This window comes from Athene cunicularia (assembly GCF_003259725.1).
Source record: "Athene cunicularia isolate RWA chromosome 7 unlocalized genomic scaffold, athCun1 chr7_part1, whole genome shotgun sequence".
Lineage (NCBI taxonomy): Eukaryota > Metazoa > Chordata > Aves > Strigiformes > Strigidae > Athene > Athene cunicularia.
Genome location: NW_020799107.1, coordinates 27,939,288 through 27,955,514, shown reverse-complemented (window position 1 = coordinate 27,955,514; position 16,227 = coordinate 27,939,288).

Sequence of the window (16,227 nt, the reverse complement as noted above, 5' to 3'; positions counted from 1 at the left end):
AACAAACGTGGCCCGGCTCGGCTCAGCGCAGCTCGGCTCGGCACGGCCCGACCTGGATCGGCTCGGCTTGGCCCGGCCCGGCCCGGCTGCTGCCTTCCCCCAGGGAGAACCGTGGCTCCTGCGCACCCCGGGAGCGGGAGGGCAGCGACGGCCAGAGGGTCCCAGTGATGCAGCCGGGGGGTTCCCTGTGTCACTGGGAAGGAGAAAAACGTGGGGTTTTCTGTTCAAAAGGGACTGACGTGACCCGAAACTCGAGGGCAGGGTGCTCGGGCTGAGGGGCTGAGGCAGGCTCTGGCGGGCCTTGGGTAACTCCAGCTGCGGTCATCCAGTCACCCCAGAAAAATAAGAGGGGAAAGCACCTTTGTGCTTCGGTCTCTTGTTCCTGATGGTTTATGTGAGACTGCCAAGCATTTGGGACAGTTTTACAGGTTTTCCTCTCTGCTGGGAACTAGAACACTTTTTCAGGCCAGCCCGCAGATTTCTCCCCCTCGGAGGGACAGAGGGACAGCTGCACAGGTCACCCCAGCTGGCCGCTGGGCAGGCAGCACCCGAGTCACAACCTGGAGCCTCCGGGCAGCAGGTCTGGAGGACACTGGCGCCCAACGTGTCCATCTCTCCGGTGCAAGGGAAGGTCCATTGGGCAGGGAGAGTGCCACAACTCCCACAGGGTACTCAGTGAGCCATGAAAAAACACCTACAAAGATGGGTAGCCCTGAGATGTAAAGGCTGGCTTGCATGCCCATGCCACCTCTCTCCCCAAATACCCAGCTCTGTCCTATTCAGCCCCAGCTTTTAAGTCTCCCAACTAACTGTCCTACACTGCCCTAAAATAGCTATCTGTAACAGCTGATGAGGAGCTGTACAGCTTTGCTTATCATTCACTCCCAGCACCAATTAAAAAGATTTAGTTAAGTAAAATGCAATTACACTGTCATGGATAAAAGGGATACAATTAATTAAAAAGGAATACTTTCCCCTAGGAATGCTGTTATTTCCAGATGCTCCCAGCCCTGTCCCTGACTACTCCTTGTGAGCTGAAGAGATTTGGGGTGGGGAGAACTGGGGTTTTGGGCAGTTCATCTCCCCATCTCGCTGACCCACATGTATTTCTGAGGTCAGTTAGCAAGACCCTTGAGGACACAGATCTTCTCAGGAGCCCTAAAATATCGTTTCCAACATAACTGACATGGTTCTCCCTGCTTTTCCAGGAAGATGAACATTCCATAGAGGCTGTCTGGCACCAAGCTGGGACTTCACTGCTTTGAGGAGAAAATTGGGCTTTTTGTCAACTGTGAAGGAATGGGGAGCAGCCAGAGACTATGGGATGTGTGGTATGGCTGGAAGGATGTACCAAAATCCGTAGGGAAGCAGTTGAAGTGAAGTTTCCCATCTCGTATCCTTTGGGAAGGGAGGAGACGTGCCCCCCCTCCCAGCTGGCTGCACAGGCAGGCACCCAGGCTGCTGGTTTCCCAGCCCCGTGGTGCAGAGACGCTTGGCCCCAGCCAACACCTCTTCCATGAACAGTCGGATCCAGAAAGCTCAGCTCTGAGCAAGGTGCAGGTTTCCCAGCATGGGAGCTTTAGATTGCAGAGGATCCTGCTGAGAATGTGTGTTAATAAATAAAAAGTATTTATCTAATCATTGCCATGTATCGATATTGGCATTACTGTCAAACCACAGAAAAATGACACAGAGGAGGAGGCTGCAGGTTGCCAGTGGAGTTTGATGAGAGGCTGAATGCAATTTTCATATCCTCAACAGAAGTCACACGCAATTCAAAGCACCACCCAGCCACAAAGGGCTGCTGAAGAGCACAATGTTTACTAACTAAAAACCAGTTCTCCAGTTTTCCAAAGCCTGAAGTTTATGCTGAATGCATCCATAACGCATCTTCCCTTAGTGAAATTATTGATGATTTCAGTTGCAAATGTAACAAAGGCAATTTAATTTGGTTCACAGCTAAGGAGTTTTTCTGTCTGAGGGTTGTTGTTCTTTGAAGTACATTAAAGCCGTCACAGTAAATGAGAACTGTAATAAAGGAATGGCTTCTCTGCTCATACTACATACAGGTGAAAATTTTAATATGCATGCTGGCCATATCTAAAGATTGAACTCATCACTTAATATATGAGTCACTAATTATATTTTCATCCCTCTGTTCCGAAGTCTTCTGTTGTTCAAAGAGTGAGATCATGTCACCATAAATTTGCCAACACATTTCTTAGCTTTTTGTGCTAAACATCAAGGTGGAAGACAGCATCTGGCCTCAAACCCCCCAATATTTTTTCCTGTTTCATTTGGTGTCAGCACTGGTCATGCTTTGCCTGGTTAACTCTCTTCCCGCTGGCATGGTCCAGTAAAGGCCCAACCAACCATCCAGGGCAGCACACAAGCCTGAGCTACAAGTGTTTCTGATCTGAGCAAAAGAGCCAGTTTGGTTCTCAATGGCACCAGTATGAAGCTGGAGCATGCATCAATGCAGGCAGCTGCTCTGCCACGACACAGAGCTGAATTTCACCCAAAGTATTTAAACAGTTAATGGTAGCTCCAAATGATTATCCATTTATTTCAGTATTTGTCTTTTTCAAATGTGACCTAAAATCTATAAGTAATTAGTTATTGTACTGGCTACAGTATTGCAAAACACTTCCCTTCATTTTTTATTCAGACTCTGCGCTATAACTCCAAAATCATTCTAGTCACACCAGCCTTCAAAGGTCTAAATGGGGAGGAAGGGGGGCTAACGCCTTAATATCTTTGAGATTTGCAAGAATTTTTGAGGATTTTCTGGGGATTCAGTGTAAGATGAAAAAAAAAGAGTTTTGCGGGCAAATAGAGGAACTTGTGCCTCCAGTTCAAAAGGAAAGACACATCGAAATGGAGAAAGATTTAAATGTTAAAGTGCTAAATAAACATTGCTATTCAACAGCAGTCTTTGTCTTTTGAGTCCTAGGTTAAAACTACTTCAGAGGGACTATAAAAGCTTGTTACTCTTCTTTGTTGAAGCTAAATGAATTTTAACAGTATAAGTTTCAGACTGAAGAAGAACTGCCACCTGAAACTCCTCCCAAGTGATCTAGGTGCCACAGCACGGGAAAGCAGGAGAGGACTTCAGGATTTGTTGAAGTATGCCATGTGAATAAGAAAGTAGTACACAAATTGCATTTATTCTGGGTCCACTTTGTGTTTTGTGTAAATTTTAACAAACAAGCTGTGTGGTGAAGGTGCTGGTTCCATGACATCAGGGTATCAGCAGCACAACGGAGCATGGCTCTGCAACGACCTTGTATCTTGCTGCCTTAGGCAATCCTGCTGGAGTCAATGGATTCAAAGGGCTTTCAGACTCGGGCCATAAATCACTCAAAATATGAATTACTGCCTTATTAGAGCAGCTTCATAACTGTAATTCCAGATAAATGCACAATTAGTCTGATCTCTTCTGATAACATGCCAACAGGAAAAAAAAAACCAACAGGAAAAAAAAAAAAAAAAAAGAAAAAAAAAAAAGTAATCTCCTACTAAGCTGACTAGCTATTCAAAGGCACTGCAGCAAACTTTCACAGATGTTAAGGCCAGTGGGACCATTATAATAATCCTGTCTGACCTTCTGCATGGTGCAGGGCAGAACTCACCCCAGAGTTTCTGCATCGTTCTGAAACTACAGTTTGTTTTCTAGGAAGGTACCTCATCTTGGTGTGAAGTTTTCTGAAAGCAAAGAAAGCACCACGTTCCTGAAAAGCCACCGTATTCTTGCCACGTTAGCTATCCTGCTAGCTCTCTCCCAGTAACTCCACTCTTAATCTGTGCTGGGACACCAGGAGCCAGTGGAGGTCCTTGAGCCACCAAGTGCTGTTGCCTTAAATTTGTTCAGACCAGGTTGAGGACAGAAAAGAAGTTTTCCTTAACATAGTAAACTCCACCTGGTAGGGATAAACACACAACCAGGTTTTGGAAAAGCTACTGTACCAGGCAAGCAGCACACCTATAAAGGGATGCTAACAACCCTGCTAGAGATAAGAGAAAAGAGGAATGCGCACCACGCGCCAAGATCAAACTGGAGGTGACCTTGATGGTTTTACTCTTGTTCAGCATCTGAAAGGGAATTTTTGGAAGGTTTTTGCCACGGTAGCTGGGGCTCACACAAGCACTGGGACTCTGCTGTTGCTCTGATTTTAAAGGAGATGCTTTGACTTTACAAAGTAGTGATGTGAGAAGCTCAGTGGGGGTGGAAGGCTCTCAACACACTTCTGAGGCCTTCAAACCCTTTTCGGGGGGGAAATGAGATCAAACTAAACTTAAGTGGCACTGTCTGCATGAGTAACAGCTAATCCCAATTACCCAGGGCTGTGAGATGAGGATCCCAGGGCTAAAAGAACAAGGGTGGTTTTTTCCAGACATGGGTAAAGACTGTTGACTCAACTTGCAGGGCTATAAAATTTCTCCAGTAACAAGCAGGGACAGACTCCTACAGCAGTCCTGGAGGGAAGGGAAATACCCTGTCTCTGAGAATCTACTTATTTCAATCAGCCTGGAAGAGCTGCACAACACTATAAATGGATCTGGCTGCGGTTAAGGGATGGATGGGTGGAGGAAGCCCTTCACTTCTCCTGTGTTTATACTCCAAAACTGAAAGATTAAGAGTGAGGAAGTCCCCTACTCCTGGTTTATTTGCTTTAGAGTTCTTTTTGAGTCCCCCCAATGCAAGCTGTCATGGAGAGGGCAGAGAAGCATCCCTCTTTTCCAAGGGCTGCTGTGACCACAGTGCTCTGAAACAGTCTGACTTCCCACCTTTTGGACTAGGAAATATGAAAAAAAAGTCACTTTTTCAACAGTTTCCTTTTGTTGCTCCCAGATGCGCAGTGCCACTTTCAGTTACAGGCCAGCGTGTCAGCTGTGACCTGCTCCAGTACGACGTGCTGTGACCCTGTAGGGCAGACACAGCTCACTGAGGATGTGAGGATAAAATGCACAGTCTTTGGGAAACATGTGGGGCCACGCTTGGTGAGGGGTTCCTGGGTGATGAGACTGCAGTAAAAGGCCTCCAAGCATCACCCATCACAGGAGATGAAGCAGAGACTTGTGACCTGGTCACATCTGCAGCTGGTATAAATCAGCATTGCTCTGTTGATATCTGGGGAGCTAGATAAATTTGTTCCTGCTACGAATTCAGCCCTTTTTTTGTTCATTTATGTTTTGCCCAGCTCTTTCGAATGCTGCTTATCTCCCATAAAAGCTGCTATAATAATGTTATATGCACTTTTATGGTTAAGACATTTTACAAGTGCTGGTCCACACTTTTTCTCAGGTATCTTCTCTAACACACTTACAAAAAACATTTCTGTGGAGTGAGACCCCTTCTCTGATAATGATGTGATCCCTTTGTATGGGTTTGGGTGTAGATTTACACTAGCAATGGCCACACACACACTGGCAGTGACAGTTCATGCAATGAGCTGCTGAGGCTCACACAGGGCAGCAAAGGGAGGAATATGTCCAGGTGCTGTAGATCTCCAGTCTCTCAAATATTTTAGAGTAGTCTGGGTTATGCAATTTCCATCATGTGCAATCCCGTGATCTCCCTTTTGCAAGTCAGCACATGATTGCTCCTGGACAGTCAAACAGCCTGTAAATATGAGTAGTGGGAAGGATGAGCCCTTTTCTTTTGCAACGAAGGTTGGCATATAGACCAAAAGACAGCTTTTGTATATTACATCAGAAGATAGAAATTCACAGCATATATGAGATCCATGACAAATCCAACAAATTGTTATGCAAAGGAAAAGGCTCTGGAACAAACATCCCTTGAGAGATTCACAAAGATGCCTCATCTAAAGATGGATGACACCAGAAAAGTAAGGGGTAAAGTTTTAGCATCCTCTTATGTTCACTAGACTAGGTAAGCATGTCTTTAGGCTATGTTTTCTTTATTCCAAAAAGTCTAGATGAAAATCCCACCAGGATGTGCCTTTCCAACTAGTTCTCTGTATGTAATGGGAAAACAGCATAAAGGGTGGGGTTTCTTTAGGAAAAAGTTCATCAAATTCATATCCATGTCCCTCGTGGAGATACTGTTGTGGCTGTTCTGCTAAAGGAGGCATTTTTCTGACTAGGATGAAAAGTTACAAACAGTTCCTATGTTGAATTTCATCCAGTTCTAGTAGTCTGAGGTAAGTGGAAAACAGAAATGACTGTAGGAAGGCCCTACGAATACCATATCAGTGCTGGTCTGCAGGTGTTTCACGCAAACTAGATAATAAAATAAGGATTGCAGTCTTATTAATCCAGGCTGGATCTCTGTCAGACCTAGGATTGCTGTTCATACAGACACAGACTTTAGAGCACCTTCTGCAAACTCCACTTCCCCTTCCAAGATCCCAAGTGGAAGCTCCAGCATGGTGCAAAAACCTGGAGCAACTTTCCTTTGCTCCTAAACTGGAGCTGGGATGAGCACTGCTCCTCACACCCCTCAACACCAGAGAAAGGGGCAAAAATTAAAAGAAAACTTGAAAGAAACATTGTTTTACACAGTCTCTCTGTAGGACATGTGGGATAAGCTCTGAAGCCGACAACACATGAAGCCATTGAGCAAGGGAGGGATCGAGCTCTGTCTCAGCCGACATCAGGTGCTTGTTTTCCCCGTGCATCTGCAGAAGGGAGGCAATGCCAGCATGGTTTGTCTTCTTTAAGGAACTCATTTAGCACTTCTGGTTATACTGAATTGGCTGGTTCCTTCCCTGACATTTACTTCATAAAATCTGGAGCTTCCCTTAGAGGGTCTTTCTGGAGTTTAGCCCAGCAGCGAGTCAGAGGCTAAGTGCCTCCCAGAGCCAGACTTTTCTGCTGCTTTGAGTCCCTCTCAGCAGCTACTTCACCCATAAAATAAATCCCATTCCAGTTCTTCCCCTCACCTTGCAAACACAGAGACTGCTCAGGGCCATGTGCCTCCCCACCATCACGCAGCACAGCTCCCATCAGCTTTATCAGCCACTTATAGCCCAGAAGCTGCAGCCAGGGCTGGACATTGCCAAGGGACTTTCTGGATTCTGGGTGACATTTATAAATTTTTCACTACCTCCTTTTCCCAGCCAGTTGTAACCCTTTGGTGGGCATAGTTTATACAGGTGCGGGTCTCACGAAACAAACCCACACAGCCCCATTTCCCCACACAGCCCCATCTGAAATCAGATCTGAACTCCCCAACCAGCTGATGCTTTAATCCAAAGGGAGAAGATTCAGGGTGAAATAGGAGTGAATAAATGGTGCAAGAGATAATGTCATCATCTGGAAAGCAGGTGGTACTACTGAGAGCATAGAGGACTTGGGACTGAGAAAGCTTCAAGGCAGATGGACTAACTAAATAGAGTGTGGGGTTCTTCAGGAGTCAGGATTCACAATCTTGGGCAGGTTTTTGCTAGTCACCCAGGCATTCCTGCTGTGCACAAACCCGGGAGCCGGGTGTCTCGCCTTCCTCTCAGGCTCCCCAGCAGCACACATCCCATCCGCAAGCCCAGCAGCCACTCACCCACCAGATCTCTAATGCAGAAAACAGTAGGGACTCTCCCAAAATGGTTATTTAGGCAGGGCATTTTAAATTGAGCTGCACTGATTATTGGAAAGCACAGTAATCTTCAGTCTCATGGCGCAAAGGCATTGTAAAACTGCTGCAAGCAGCTCTTCATTAACACCTCTAGGTTCCAGCTTTCTCCCACCTTGATAATTCTGCAGTTTAACTCTGATTATTGCCACTTATCTATTCACCCCATTGCGATGGATGCGGTCCCAAGACATCCTTCAGCTCTGAGCCATACACCGTTCAAGAATCTTGGCCCTTCACTTTGTATTAACACTCCTAGTAATGAAATGGGTTCTGACCCAAAACACAGCAACAGCAGTGCAGAGTTAGAAAACTGCCTGAAAAATGTCAAAGCATAAGCATAGAAGAGAGCTGCATGGAGTTTTCATCCAAATTTCTTAAAAAAAAAAAAAAAAGCATTTGGATAGGAGAAACTCCTGCTCCAGTGTAGAAGGGCTTATTCCCCAGCTAACTTCAAGTACCATAGTTAAGCCTATCTAACAAAGTATTTGTGGACCCTTCCCCCTATCTTTAGGGGGTTTTTCCTCCTATTCATTTGTATGTCTTCTGCTCTTTAGCCATAAACTGTTCCAAGATGTACATATGATATGAATTTATAAACCAGATGATAGCCATCATTTTCACTTTAAGGATGCAAATTCATGTACTCTTTCTAAGGCTTTAACTCTTAATCTTTGTTTTCAGAGCCTTATGCACTGCTCTATTGATATTTCTGACCTTTAGTTTCCAAATATTCAATCTCTTTCAGATGAGATCTTGGTAGCTGGCAGTATTTGAAAACACTGATACTGCTAATCAGCAAAAGTCTTGCTGAATTTAAAAAAAAACACCTTGTCTGTCTTGCATGACAAAAGACTGTTAGCCCCAGCCAACACATTGAGTATGGAGTAAAGAGCAGGCCTTTAAGGTTGGTTAAGACAGAAAATATTTTAATCACAGCTGAGAAACAAAGAGATAAATGTCAGGTTTGCATATGCTCAGGCAGGTCCTCAGCTGATGTAAACAAACTCAGCTCTGTTGAGGTCAAAATGGTTTACACTCACAGTTATTTTTCGTGAATGAGGTGGACATGTATCGAGTAATTTTCAGCAGGCTTGAGTGGGTCAATTCTCACTAAAATCAAGAGGAATTAGCAGTCTGAGAGAGGACTGCTATATAGCTGAAAAGTGCTCAAAACCTTTTATTTCTTTGTGTGCAGGACGTTTGACATGGCAGGAGAGTGTTCATCCTGGCAGCAGTATTTCAGGTAGACTGGGATAAGTCATGTAGGTTAATACTCGGGCTGAAGCATCCCATCTGTCACTCTGAGGGTAGCTGAGAGAGTTACCTGGCAGGTGATATGACCAGTACTTGGATGGAAAAGTGGAGAAGTTCAAAACTGAGGGAAGCATCCAACTTTCTAAATGGACAGAGGAAAAGAAAATCCAACCTGACTCCATAGGAAAGAGTAGAAATGTAGACAAGCTCCACAGACCATCAAAACTGTCCATTGTTATGAAATCAAAGGGACATTTTCAGGGAGTCTGGGGACAGAAATTAGACTCTGCATTTCAAAAATAATCATACCACAATCAAGTCAAATTTCAGAAAAAAAAGAAAGCTCACACCAAGTATAAAAAGTCTTGGCACTGCAGGTATGAGAACCAGAGCAGTAAGAGACTTTCTGTTCTATAGCAAACTAAAAAAAAAAAAAAAAAAACAAAACACCAAAAACAAAAACGCAACAAACCTTGAGATTGAGCCAAAACTCAAATCTCTCTGTTTTCTTGCCAAGACTAAAAGCAAAAATATTTCCATTTTTAGGGAAAGTAAGCGTTAAATATTTCACCAAGTTTGCCTAACATTTAAGTCAGTCCACAGCAATTTAGAGGTGGTCCCAACAGCGAGGAAAGCAGCCTTATATACCCCAGGCAAAAGTGGCCATAAAGAGTAGTTCAACCCACCTGTCCCAGTGTTTAACACTGATTTAACCCTAATGCCCTTATACCCACACTGCCAGTAAGGACTTCTGAGCATCCCAGCTACTTTCTATAAACTTTGTTGATGGTGAACATCTGTCATTGGGAAAACATGAGAAGGGGGATTAGTAACAGACTGGCAGGGAATACTGGAAAACTGGCAATATATTTTACTGAGGACAGATGTAAATACAATGAGGATATTGTTTTGAAATTAAGGGAAGAGCAGGAAATTTCACAGTGTTCTCCTGAGGTTTGTTTTTTTTTTTTTCCTTGCCACACCAGTGGAAAAAAAAAGCTGGCAAGTGAGAAGACTAATTATAGGGCATAAATCTACCATTCTGGGGAGTCTCCCCTGGGGTCTGCTCTTCCTCTGTTACTGTTCGATTGCCACAATTACTGCATGTGAGATGCATGTATCTGCGACTGCTAAATGCCACAGATGCATCTCTATTATCCTTGGAAGCATAAACTGCTATTTCTAACAATCAATTGCCCAATTCAGAAACAAATCTAACAAGCTCATTCTGCCTTATTTATTGGAATCCAGCACCTTTTCTGCTGGGACTAAGATAAAAAGGAAAGCACGCAGAAACCACTTAAGTGGGGAACTTAATTACTTCAGTAATTTTGCTTCCTAAATGAAAGGGAAAAATGTTTCACAGATGAGAAGATTTTCAAAGTGTATCAATCCCAGTGAGAAAGATTTCTGTTTAAAATGCTGATGGTCGAAACATCTCCAAGGCCATGTTCATCGCAGAAAGGAAGAATATTCAGAAAACTGCCAAAAATGTCATGCAGGGAGGGAACCTCTCCCCAGATCTTGTCTGCACTAATAAGAATTTGCTGGCACTTTTGAAGGCAGACATCTTCTGCTGGCAAAAGCCTTTCCTGTTCCCTCACTGAAGGAAGACATGCTCTTCAGCTGGTGTAAATCCATATATTGCTGCTCCTGCTAACATCAAGATGTCATTAAAAATCGCAGCCCGAGAGGCATTACTGCAGCAGGAGAAGTCTCCAGCATGGGGTTGGCTTTGGCTGGGGGCTGCTGCTCAGTGAGGGGTCTGTGTCACTGCTGAGGCAGACATAGGGACCCACGAATCCCCCAGAGCAGGGGGAAAAGCATGAAACCTCATTAACCAGCCAAATCTGCAATTAGAAGGGTAATGTTAGGCGAGGAGCATGATCCACAGAAGCAGTGGCTGGCTGGGATTGCTCCCATCCCTCTCCGCTCTCCTCTTTTCATCAGGTCTCCTGGGGATTAGCCTGAAGCTAGGTGAAATGATGGAAATACTTCACTGACTTCGATGGACTTTGGATCCGGCTTTTCATGACATTTTATCCTCTGGTACTACTCCAAAAGGCCCTACACGACGACCATGCTACTGAGATTTTCACGTCTACTCCCATCACTTTCCACAGAGACTTTTCTTCCACCTGCCGAGACAACCCTGAGCCACGCACATTAATAATTAAATAAGAGCTGAGCACCAGGGGAGGGTAAGTGACAAAGCTGCCAAAATCGTTCCAAGATATTTTGACAATCCACAGCCTGAAAAGATTGTAAATGAGGGTCTGGCCCCTCATTACTCTCCCACTTTCTCCTGCATATCTTTAAACATCACACAGCTTACGCATCATCCATCCCAGCGATGCATTTTGATGTCATAACAATAGTTCCAATGCCAGAGTACCCAACACTGAGCTGCAGGCACAGTGATTAACAACTGCTTTTGCCACTGTACCTTCCGGACTCCCATCAAAGTAAAATTTGTCCCAATTAATCAAACCCAAGTGTTCTTTGCTGCAACACTTGTCTGTATTGAAAAGATCTCGAACGTTCATCCTGGATGCTGTGCGTGGCTGCTAACCTTTCTGTGGAGTCCACCGGGAGCTGTTGCTCATTTGTATACAAAGTGTGGTGGATAAAAGAGCAACTAAACATAATTTACCTGGAAGTGAGGTTAAAAGTGGTTTACCAGCTTGAAGGTGTTTGGCTTGAGAAACAAGACATTAATTAACACCTACCCATTGATTAATATTGATCAGCTTTTTTGCCTTCTGCAAGTTTTAAGTAGACAATTTTAAAAATTCTTTTTAGTTAAATTTTTCCCTGTTTTTGACAAAATTTTGGCCTGCTTCTGATCTGACTGCCTGATGCAGAGAAGACCTGAACCTCCACTGAGGACTGCCAGCGCTGCTGCTCCAAGAGGTCCTCCTGCCCTCAGTGGAAGGGTGCCCCAGCACCACAAACATTAATGAGCCTTGTCACTGCCTCCAAAAAGCCTGCATCCAGGCCCACATGGCCAAGTCCATCTGCCCCCAAGGCTGGGACCTTCTGACATGCTCTCCTTGTCTTGGGAGATGTGCCTAATTTCACTGCAGGCATGTTAGAGAAACCCAGTGTAAACACCCACATCCTTGGTTTCTTTGGAAGGTGTCATAGTTATTTATCAGTACCATCATCCTGGTGCCATTGCAGCAGCAATGCGGGGTACTTACATGCTCTCAGCACCCTGAGTGCCCTGCCAATCCCACAGACAGAAGTTGGGCTGTTTCACCCCAAATATGGGTGAAGACCTGCCCCTTGTTTTGCTACTGTCCCTGGATGTATGGGACATGGGTGAAAATGTCCCTATTGCCAGGGTGCTGCTTGTGGAACAGGAACACGGCTTTGATTCATCCTCTGAAAGTGCTGCTTTTATCGCTTCTTGACCATTCACAGCACATTTCATTCAGATACAAGCAAAATTAGAGCCAGCTATTTGTGGGTCTGGCAGATAGGCAGATCCCTATCCAGAACCGGGTTCCTGCAGTTAACAGAGGCCATAAGTGGGGAAACCGGCTTTCATATGAATCTTTCCAAAAAAAAAGGCAACATGAGGCTTGAAACTCACACACAGCCAGGAATTCCCAGGTCCCAGGAGAGCCTATTTCAAGCGGGGAGGAAATTCAGGAACGGCAGTGGAGGTAGAAGCACTTAAGCCTGATCGTCCTCTAGAAATTGTCCTTCAGGCTGGCCAAAGAGCATGGAAGTGAATTCTGCAAAAAAAAAAAAAAAGAGCAGGTGGGAAGAGCACATGCAAAGGTGGGAGAAGCACCTGCCAGGAAACCAAAGGCAAAGCCTTGAGGCTGTATCTGCCCTAGCAGGCCTTGAAACAGACATTTTCCTGGATTTTCTTTTTTTTTTTTCCAGTGGCTCTTTTACTGGTGTTTATTAAAAAGTGACCACTTCTGAAACTTGAAAGATCTCTTTCCAAATCACCATAATTTTTCTCATCCTCCAAAAATCTGCATTTTCTCTTGAATTGAATTTTCCATAAATAAAAGACCCTCTGCAACTCTGAAAACTACTTTGATTCAAAGTTTTAATAAAAAACGTTTGAGGCATCTTATTGTCCTTGCCTAGAGGGGAGAATGCTTTTTTGTTTGTTGGCAGGGTGGAAAATGCTGACAGTAATGGCAGCTTCAGGAAAAATTCATTTTGGGGTAATGAGCTTTGTTTTTTGTCCCAGCAATTCCAAACATCCTTACACAGGGGTCTATACCTTCAACAATAGAAATACTAAAGCATGTGTTTGTTTAAATTTAAGCTATTAAAATATTTCAATGCACTGAAGTATCAATCTGTTCATTTTCTGTTCTCATCTCCTATTTCAAAGTGGGATGACTTTGCACTCCAGAGTGATACTTTTAATTTCAAACTTGATCTGACTTTTATAGGGCCGGTGAAAAAATCCCAACTGCAATGAGATTTTAATCAAACCAAAGATTATTAATACATTTCAGATACTCAAATCGTGCTTTTTTTTCTCTTTGTAAAAGAAAAAATGCCTATTTCAATTTGATTAAAGAGAAATTTCCTCTTGGTTTGGTCAACTGACAAGAAAGAAAAAAATTATTTGCTTCAATCTAGCTATGAACAGAAGAGGCACATAGGAATTTATCAGTGAAAGACTACCACAGCATGCCCTGATTCCAACCAGCAAGGCTGCTGGCTTAGATACTGCTGATGGGCATCATTTTGTGAGGTGGTTTTTTTGTTTGATTCATTGGATTGTTTTTAAGAATAGATCAAAATAACACATCTTGCCCATCACAGAACAGTAACCCAACGTAGTCTTGGCCTATGTCCTATCCTCCTGCCTCCTAACCACTAAAGTAGATCAAGTGTTCAAGGAGTCTGAAATAGACCTGGCCCAAGAAATATGCAGTATTCAGAGATCTTGCTCTCGGCCACTTTGCAGAAGTACATTTTGCACTCTCTGCTCCAGAGCCCCCAGAAAGCATCTTTAAAATCACTCCTCCAAGTATTCTGCAAGTATTAACCTTAAATGCTGGATACAAATGAAGCAGCCTCAGCCTTTAGGAATCTCTTCACGGCTTGAGCTGCCCCAGAACTCCCATTGTCTGCCAAGGGCTTGGGATTTGTTCACATTTTGTGACCATACACCAGGGAGAGTTGGTCTTCTAGTGCACAGATGAGAGATGAGGAGTATCCCTAATATATACAGGTAAAAGGAAGGATGAAAATTGTTTAGATCTGTGATTTCATGGAAAGTTATTTCCTTACAATTGAAGCCTGGTCTTCCCAAAAAAGGAGGGAATGTTGAATTTGCTGCATCCTTTATGATGAGTTCTGCGCATCAGGCTGCAGTCACTACTTGACTGATGCAGAGATTTAGGAAACTCTGTGAGTGATGAGTCACATCCCTGTAGGAGGCTCCTCCAGCCCCAGCGTGGGCACGGGGCAGCTGGTCTCTCATCCGGATGGGTGTGCAGTCATACTCATTGCATGAATAAATTGTAACTCTCCAAGGCTCATAACTCAGCCAATTCAGTCCCAGTTTCCACAGGGGTGCCCAGCTACACTCATCAAGGAGACCCATTCCCCTGCCAGGAATCGTTTGCCTACCCCCAGCTACTTTGTCTGTGCAGATGTTAAATAAAAAGTTGCAATGACTCTTTGCTACAGGAGTAATAAAATTTTTGCACTGTCATATTTCAGACTGAGCAGGCCAGGTCAGCTCACAATCCCTCACAGGTTCTCCCCTGGCTATTTGACACCCATCCATATAAACAAATAAATGAAAAAATGAGAGATCAGCTAACCCTTTTGTCCAGAGAGAGGCTGAGGTTTGAAATCAGTGCTCTGGAAAGCAAATACAAAAAGCTTCTTTAATCACCAAAAGATGTGGAGACCTCTTTAATATCGAGGCTGAACCCCTCAGCAACTTCACCTTGTCTGAGCACTCAGACAGGGCTGGGGGGGCCAAACACCCTGCTGAACCCCCGTCCCAGGTGCCCTTGGAGGTCACCTGCCAAGACTGAGCATCTTTGGCCCCTGCCAAAAAACTTACTTTTCTGTCACTTATTTTTTTCTGAACATCTACAAGCTGCCAAGAAAGATAGTTTCTTACACAGAGAATTAAGACAGCAGGAAGACAAGAAAAGTGCCCCTTCTCCCCCCACTTTCTCATTCATCACTAAATTAATGAGAAGCATTTGTAAAGGACACAGGTGATCCAGCCCACACTGCACACCGAGTTTCCCACACCCACGTAGCCCCACAGGTAGGCAACATCACCAAGGACTGGCTTTGTGACAAAAGGCGCCCACCATGGCCAGAGCTGCAAGTCTTTAAGAACAACTCTTCAATTAAATTAAAAACATTTCTTGCAATAGTGTAATTCGGAGCCTGGGGCTTAAGGGAGGATTTCTGAATGCAAAATAACCCATTTATTAAAAATAAAAAAACCCACCCGTAGCTTATCACCTGCTATTCTGAGGTGAGCGACTTATACCAGACCTCTGCAGAATGTAACTATATTGACTACAAATAGGATTACTCACAGGGGCTTTTAATTTGTAAGTTTTCTGTAGAGCTTGAAGGTCACACATTAAAAAGGGCTACAACCTCCTTCAAAAAACAGCAAGGGAGAAGGTATTACCTTTGCTGCTGCTGCTGCTTATGCAAGGAAACAATAAATGCCTCTCTTAAATGACATAAATTGAGCTGTGCTGATGTTTCACAAAGCCACAAAATTGCTTATCTTATTTAAGCATCGGGTTGGTTGCTCCTGGATGAGATCCATGCTGGCCCACCACGATGAACAAGATTACCTCAACAACTCTGAAGTGGGGACGGCCAGCTCAGAGCACCCAGCACAGCTCATCTGGCCAGTTAAAGGATATCTGCAGGGGCAAGTCTCTGTCACACACATGCATTACTTTACCATTTATAGCCCAATGATCTGACTCTCCAGAGGTTTAGCTTCGACATGATCAAGCCAGAAGAACCTTTGGTCCTGTCAAGGATCCCCCTCAAGACCCCGAGGTTTGGAGAAGCTCCAGGTGCTTGCCATGCCCAACTGAAACAAGGCAAGGTAGTCCCCATGTCTACCCACCGGCCCCAGACCCCCCAGACCCTGCTCAGGGGCCACAGGCAGCCCCATGGAGGTGACACAGATGTCAGCTGTCTACCCAGTTCCTGCTGGCAACAGCTCCAAATTTCTTGCAGGCATGTGAGTGCTGCAAAGGCAAGACCACGTGCTTTCTCATCTTCCTTCCCCGACCCCGGGAAGCACCGGTGATGTACACCACGTGCCAGTGGACTCCCCGCTCTCGGCAGGGATGTGGTGGAGCTCATTTAGGAGAAAAATGAACTCACCTCGG